Source organism: Rhinatrema bivittatum, chromosome 12 (assembly GCF_901001135.1).
Source record: "Rhinatrema bivittatum chromosome 12, aRhiBiv1.1, whole genome shotgun sequence".
NCBI classification, from domain to species: Eukaryota; Metazoa; Chordata; class Amphibia; order Gymnophiona; family Rhinatrematidae; genus Rhinatrema; species Rhinatrema bivittatum.
In genome coordinates, this window is record NC_042626.1 from 52,213,808 (window position 1) to 52,221,590 (window position 7,783).

The 7,783-nt window shown below is 42.7% G+C and overlaps 1 long non-coding RNA gene across 1 annotated transcript; it reads left to right on the plus strand.

The window, feature by feature from the left end:
- Positions 1–846: 846 nt before the first annotated feature.
- LOC115074525 lies at positions 847–5,281 on the plus strand. The gene is made up of 3 exons (XR_003852262.1): positions 847–890; positions 1,345–1,675; positions 4,347–5,281. It is a non-coding gene; the product is annotated as an uncharacterized LOC115074525 (long non-coding RNA).
- The last annotated feature ends 2,502 nt before the right edge of the window (positions 5,282–7,783 follow it).

The window sequence follows — 7,783 nt, forward strand, 5'->3', positions numbered from 1 at the left end:
GATTATTATATGAGTTTGTTTGCTGTGTGTTGAGGAGGATTATTTCTGCTTTTATTAGTTGGTGGTCAGACCAGGGCAATGTGTTGTGAGAAGTGTTGATTATGCAGTTATTGTGATTGGTGAATATTAGTTCAAGGATGTGTCCTGCTTTGTGTGGGGGGTTGGTTACAAATTGTGTCCAAGCCATTGCTTCCATAGTGTCTAGAAAGATTTCACATACAGTAGTTTTTGGTATACTGTCTTCGTGGTTAAAGTTTTCTACGATTAGAGTGGATTCAGGTGATGGAAACACTTTAGTGAAAATTTTGATTAGAGGTGAGCAGTCTTTTTGGAGTGCTCCAGGTGGACAGTAGACCAAGCTTATATTTAGTTTTTGGTGATTTTAGTATTGCCACCTCGTAGGGAGGGTTAGTCTCAATTTTGTAGGGTTTAACTTCTTCTTTACTGATTATTAAGAGATCCCCACCATGACATTTGTGACTGGGGAAATGGAAGATATCATCATTGGGGTGCTCAATTTGACTTAAGAGAACATTATATCAGTGTCTTTCAGCCAGGTTTCGGTAATGCAGAAGATAGTAGGATTTAGTTCTTCTAGTGGATCATTTATCAGGGGGATTTTCCTTGACAGAGATTGAACATTTAGTTATAGGAGAGTAAACAATAGGCAGGAAGAGATTACAGGAGAGTTGTAACTTATCGTGGGGTAGATCAGCTTTGTGCTCTTTCTTTGATTGTATTTTGAGGTTCTCCAGAGGTTTCCATATATCCCCTGTCCTGTGATGGTTTCAATGAGGTGGGATTGGTTAGTGGGTTGATCCAATATAATTTGTTTCCTTATTTTACAGCTCCAATATAATGAGGACTATATAGGATTGATGTGGTTATTTGTAAGTATTTGAATTGCTTTGTTTCCTTTTCTTGGTTTCCAGCATGTTTTGTAAATATGATTTAAAATCAATAAAGAAATAATTTTAAAAAACCAAACAAACCTGGATATTTCCTAAAGGCTAATGTAATATGGAAGTGGCTGAGGCCTGGAGGGTCTGTAGCCCTCTGGGGAGTTTAGGGGCGAGAAGGATCTGGGTGGGATGTGGATGGGTTTCAGTGTGCTGCTGTGATCTCCAAGGGTGGGGATGTCTCTGTGTGGTGATTTGTTTGGGGGGTGGGGGGGAACGGGTCTCTCAGGTAGCTCTGTGACCTGCCAGGGTTGGCAATGGACTGGGTAGTTTTTTGTTTTTTTTTGTTTTGTTTGTGGGGGTATGATTTGGCTTGCCTTGTATTTGTTTTATGTATTTATTTATTTATTTTAATTTATCCGTCTTAATATTCTGCTATTTCCAGGAATGGCCAACACGGATTACAGAGATGCATAATTTAATAAAATACATGAACTGGACAGTTTAAAACAATAAACAAGAAATCAGCAAAGCACAACTATAAAAGAAAATGCACAAGATTACATCCAGCACTTATCGGACCCTCGCTACTTCATCATCTCGTTACATCCTGGCATAGCTGGAAAAGGCCTGAGTAAACAGGAATGTTTTTACTCTCCTTTGAAACCTCAGATTCTCTGCAAATGTCAACAGGTCGGGAATTCCACAGGACAGAGGTAAAGCAATGGGAAAATATTTCTGTCTGGTTTCCTGAAGACGCAGCACAGGCACAGAAGGTACAGTGAGTAGTTTTTGTGGTTTGTTAATCACAAATTAAATCCATGCATGGGATTCCAACGAGCCATGGGTTGTGACCCTCTCCCCCTGCCCCCCCCCCCCCGAGAATTGCCTTTTCAATGGCTGCGCTTCAGAGGGAGGAGCGTGAGGGAATAAAAACCGGGGGAGAGGAACCTTGCATAGTTCTGAATGAAAACTCATGACGGTGTAGCCCTAAGTGGACCAGCTCCGACAGAGCTGCAAGCCCAGAGGAGCTGGGACGAACAAACCCATCCCTGTCGTTCCCCCCCCCCCCCCCCCAAATACAACTAAATTCTCTCCCAGCGGCTGTCATACCTGCAAGTACATTTTATTCCCTAGCACTGGTGCCTTTAAACGGAGCACATCTGTGGAATTTAAGAGAGACCCCCATCCCAAATAAGGTTATCCCAGTACGGTGTGGAAAATTAATTTCCCATGGAAAACATCCCTTGAGCAACAGATGTTTCCAAGAAAGGCATTATTTGAATATTTTGCCTTTATGTCTGAGCCAAGCTGTCCTGAGCCAGCCCGAATGTTTAAGTTTAAGGTCAAATGGAAGTTCAGGAAATTGCTATGATTTATCTATCTATATACAATTTTGGCTTAAATGTTTCTTCTTTGTTTTCTTTCTGTTGTTAATAGGGCTAATTAGCCCAGCACTGGTTGACCCTCTCTCTAAAACAGCTTCTGTTTGCATTCCCTGGTTCTAAGGACTTTCTCTGCTTTTCTCGTTAAAACTTAGACCACAGGGAGGGTGAGGTCACAGTTCCTCTGTTCGGGCTGGCGTAGCCACAGGAAGGAACACACAGGGACAGCCACTGATAGGCTCTGACCTGCGTCAGAGGACACAAGAGGCCTCCATGCTCACATACAACATTTTTTTTTGTATCTGGAGAAAGTGAGGAGAGATGGGGGCAAGGGGGGGGGGGGGGGTTTCTGATAACGCAGGTTTATCCAGGCACTCAAAGCCCTGCAGATGTTGCCCCCACAGATCCAGGGAGCTGGCGCTGCTGCTGCAGATGCAGACACAGATACAGCAGACCCTTGGCTGCCACCTAGTGGCTGGAGTTAACAGTTACATCATGTAAGCCTGAATACGTAGCAGTGTGGATAATTCTTGTATATATTGGTATCATGACCTCCAGTGCGGGAGGCAGAGACCATCAATAATATCCGCTCAGCTCTACAACTGGTGACTGGCCACAACTGCCCTTGCCCTGTGTTTAATCTTCATTATTCCAAGATCTCCTGCTTTCCCACGTTGTCCAAACAAACCATTATTTTTCACTGGCAACTATTTGAATTTCTCTATTGCCAGGGCATTTGAATGGGAAAGGCTCCTGTCAAATAGTCCTTGGGGGGGGGGGGGGGCACAGATCACGAAACTACATCATCCTTAACAGGAAAAAAAACCTCTCTACATTATTAAAAGAACGAGTAATTTATTTTTAAATTTGGGGTATGCTAGGTGCATATTAGAGAATATCTGTTCATCCCTCACACCCCCCCCCCCCTTCAGAGAGGTGTTTCCGAACCCCTGCTGAACTGTCAGGTAGGGCCCTTCTCCCCAGCATCTGCTGCATATTCCTATTTGCTTCAACTCGGAGCCGGGGGACTGGCATGCAGCCAAGAGCGCAGCAAAGCCGCCAAAATTATAGAGAGACAATAACCCTTCATTTAAAAGAAAAATATATGTCACACATGTCTATCTCTCTATAAAACCTGGTTTCTGTCTCACTACCATAAAAGGAGCGTGGCACGCCAGCTCTTGAATCGCTGATGGACTGGGCAGAGGGACCCACCATCCCGCCCCCTCAGATTGCCAGTTGATGGGCGTGGAGGGTTTGCTGTGGCGTCAGCCCCCCGGGAATCATGGCAGTGGCAGCTATAATGGCATCAGCCTGTGGCGCGCAGTGGGTGGATCCTCTTCACGCTCTCAGTGGCCCTTTTTCTCCTCTCAACTACCGCCTCCCTCTGAAGTAACCTTTTGGCTTTCAGGATGGCGGGGATATTTGGCCGACTTCAAGGTGCCAGTTGCTCGGCGGTGAGTGGCTAGGCCAGCGGCAGCAGTGATGGACACCCAGGGAGCACTATCCAGCCACACCGAGTCTGTCATGGGTGTATTTGAACTGATAAACCCCCATCACTGTTAACATATTTAACACAATGAAATCCGCAAGGAAGCATTTTTACCTAGTCAAGTGCCTTTAAGCAAGGGGGGTCTTTGGATAGATCTGGTATTTGGGGTAGCCAGGCTGTATGAGTGTACCTGTATTACATATGTAGCTGATGAGCGCTCAGCGCAGCAATCCCAAAAACTGGACGCTGTCTGGGGCCCTTCTGAACCAGAGTGATGCAGACAAGGACAGTAAGTGCAGAGGGAGAAGAAGGAAATATAAAGCGGGGATGGGCCGTATGGTCTTTATCTGTCATCATGTTCTAGGTTTTTTTTCCCCGTTCTTCTTGCTAAAAGCTGCCAAGTAATTACAATTTGATGAGAGGAGGGAGTAGCTCAGAGGTTTCCCTCTATCCAAATTTATCCACATGCATGTTTCAGAAAGTAAGAAAAAAAAAAAAAAGATCACACCCAACACAATTAGCATTTTTTAGTTTGAGGAAGTAAACTATTTTCCCAATTTTTATTTTTAGAGGGTCCTGAAAATGAATAAAAGGCTCTGAATGAAGGTTGGCTAGTCGCGTCCAAGGGAAGACTCATTTTGGCCCTTATTCACCGGAGAACCACTTAGGATGACTGTGATGGACTCCTTTTCTTCAGGACAGACCGAGCCAGTTCTGAATTCTTTCTCCTTTCTCGCTCCACCCCTTTCCTCTGCTCTTCTCCCACTTCCCCAGCAAAAAAAACCCAATGCTGGATTGACTCTGTTCTGAGCGATGAAGCTGGTCGATAATTCTACCTTAACTAAAGCTGCAAAGTCAGGCACCGGCGGCAGAGGACAGAGGGAAAGTTTGCAACCCTTCACCTACTGCCCTATGTCCATTTCTGTCCCATCGCTCATGAATTCTGTTTTCGTTTCAGAGGCGCTTTAATCTGGGGCGGATGACAACTGCATTCCCCTATGTGCCCAAGTTTAATGATGCATTTCAGATTAAGACTGAGAATTTTATTTTATAGTTCATAGGTCTTCTGCCAAAAAAAAAAAACAAAACAACCCAACATTTGTCTTCTTGCTTTTCAGAAGTGATAAATCTTCACTGCTTTCTTGGCAATGCAAAACTGCAGCTAGAACAAACACACTTACATTAACTTGTTCGTGTCCCATCGCACACTGCAGGAAAACAGAGACCTTCCAGGAGAATATCAATATTTCACAAGCTTAGCCTCACAGGGAACACTAGGGGTACAGAAGAGAAGAAACTGTATTTTGAGTTAGGCTAATGACACCTTTCTTTTGTTGGAGGAATCAACAAAAAAAGCTTAATTTCTTTAAATATTTGTTATCCAAGATAAGGAACATCCTATACAAGACAGAGGGTTACTTGTCTCCTGGCTTTTAACATTTTTACAAAGAATGCAGAGAACACCAAAGATGACGAATATGGTTGATGTACTAGTTTACAAATAGGGGTGGGAGGTCTGATATCAGATTGGATCATACAGATTCGTGCTGGGGGAATGTCCTAGGGGTACAACAGCACTGGGGAGTGTCATGGGTATCGGCCAGTCACTCACAGACAAAGCTTGAGGCAATTTAATGAAACAAGAACTTTCACTGTTAAAACAGTAGACACAATGCAACCTGGCTCTGCAAGTATCTTCCAGTAATTCCCTGCTTCTAGCATTCCCTAATGGCACAGCACACACAGATTTAACTCTATAATGCAGGGGTGGCCAACTCTAGTTCTTGAGCCACAAACAAACCAGGTTTTCAAGATATCCACAATGAATATGCATGAGAAATAATTTTCATACAATGGAGGCAATGCATGCAAATCTATCTCATGCATATTCATTATGAATATCCTGAAAACCAGGTCTCTTTGTGGCTCTTGAGGATTGGAGTTGGCCACCCCTGCTCTAATGACAAGGGACTGGTTTGGGTGGTTTTACTTTATAGAATGAATGATAAATGCTGGGGTTCCCCACTCCTTTTAAATGGGCACTGTTTAGTTTGGATGCACGCAGTCATATCAGCTGGACTTATTGCATAAAATGGTAAACAGCAACTTTGCGCCCAATCGCTAGGAATAGGAAAGAGGCACAGGGGAACATGTGAAAGAATCCAAGCTGATAGACTTACTACAAGAGGCAAACTGGACCAGCTAGGGGAAGACCTGAGATACAAGCAGTCATTCCACAAAAATGAACTGTCGCCAACTCTTGTAGAGTGCACTGGGAACTGGTTTGAAACTGTATTCCAAATGCATTGTGAGAAGAGTGAGTGAGAGAGGAATTGTGGTCAGTTAGGTTAAAAGGAGACCATTTTTTTCAACTTTCTTCTCCCCTGCTTCTCTGACAGTACCCTAATGATGATACAGAGGAGAGCAAAATGACTTACTGCAGCCATTTTCTCTCTCAGTTGATCTGCCTACATGATCAACTAAATAACATCTTCCTGGATCAGCAATTGAATTTGTGAAGCTTATTTATTCCTTCTGATCTTGTATTCAATTAGATGATGAAATCTTATCAAATTCTACAACCAAAGGAAATATCTAAACCTTCTCAAGTGTGGGTAGAGGAGATGTTGATAAATGATCAACTGGGATTTTTGGAACTGTCTTTGGAAGCAGATATGCTGCCAAGTCCATAAGATAATTTTCAATCTGGATTGCAGGGAAGCAAGGCACACACATTTCTCCTGCTACTGAGGTACCCCCTTAACAGGATTCAACTGTACTTACACAAAGGAAACACTGGGGAATTAATTTGATATTTGCTTTTGAGCTAAACCCAAGTGGAACACTACTCCTATGTGGTATTGTAATGGGACAGTCAGGGATTTGGTACATCACAGCCAGGGTGTCAACCTGGCTCCAGTGCAGCATTTTCAGGTACATTTATTTATTTATTTATTTAAAATCTTTTCTATACCGTCGCTAAGTTATATACCATCACAACGGTTTACATGTAGGCACATATTTAATGTAAGTAAAAGTGTACTATAGTACATTCTAACAGGTGCCGTCAAAGGTTCGGTTACAATATATCATTAGACAAAATAATTTTTAGAGAAGTGGGTCATGACCAAGTGTACTGAAAGTACTTTTATGGGTAAATTTATTATACATAGTGTTATCAATATGCTAGTTGTGATGTGGGGTTCATAGACTACTCTACTGTATTGTCATAAGTACTGTGTGTCGGTGTTTATCTGCTTATTCCTGAATAATTTCTATTCTTCCGTCTCCTTGTAAAATGCCTGTTTAAAAAGCCATGTTTTTAAACTTTTCTTAAATGCCTTTAGGTCACCTTGTAATCTGATCTCTGGAGGCATTGTGTTCCAAATTGTGGGTCCTGCTAATGATAAGGCCCTTTCCCTCACTTGGGTTAGTCTTGCTGTTTTAACTGAAGGGATGGTTAGGAGTGCTTTATTTGCTGATCGAAGATTTCTGTGTGGGACGTGTACCCGTAATGCTGTGTTTAGCCAGTCTGATTTCTCATCATGAATTAGTTTATGGATGGTACATAGGGTTTTGTATTTAATTCTGTGTTCAATCGGTAACCAATGTAGTTCCGCTAGGGTTTCGGTTATGTGGTCCCTCCTCCTTTTTCTGGTTAGTATTCTAGCTGCTGTGTTCTGAAGTATTTGACGTGGTCTTATCGTAGTATTTGGTAGTCCTAGCAGCAGGGCATTACAGTAATCCGTGCTGGAGAAAATTAGTGCCTGTAGAATTGTTCGGAAATCATTTTGAGTTAGTAGTGGTTTTAGTTTTCTGAGTACCATGAGTTTTGCGTATCCTTCCTTTACTTTTAGTGATATGTGCTGTTTTAGATTGATTTCAGGGTCCATTATTATTCCAAGGTTACATACTTTTCCAGCTGTAAAAGCAAAAAGCCTAGTAGGGAGTCAGTTGGATCATTGAGGGGCAAAAGGGGCACTAAGAGAGGATAAGGCCATAGGAAG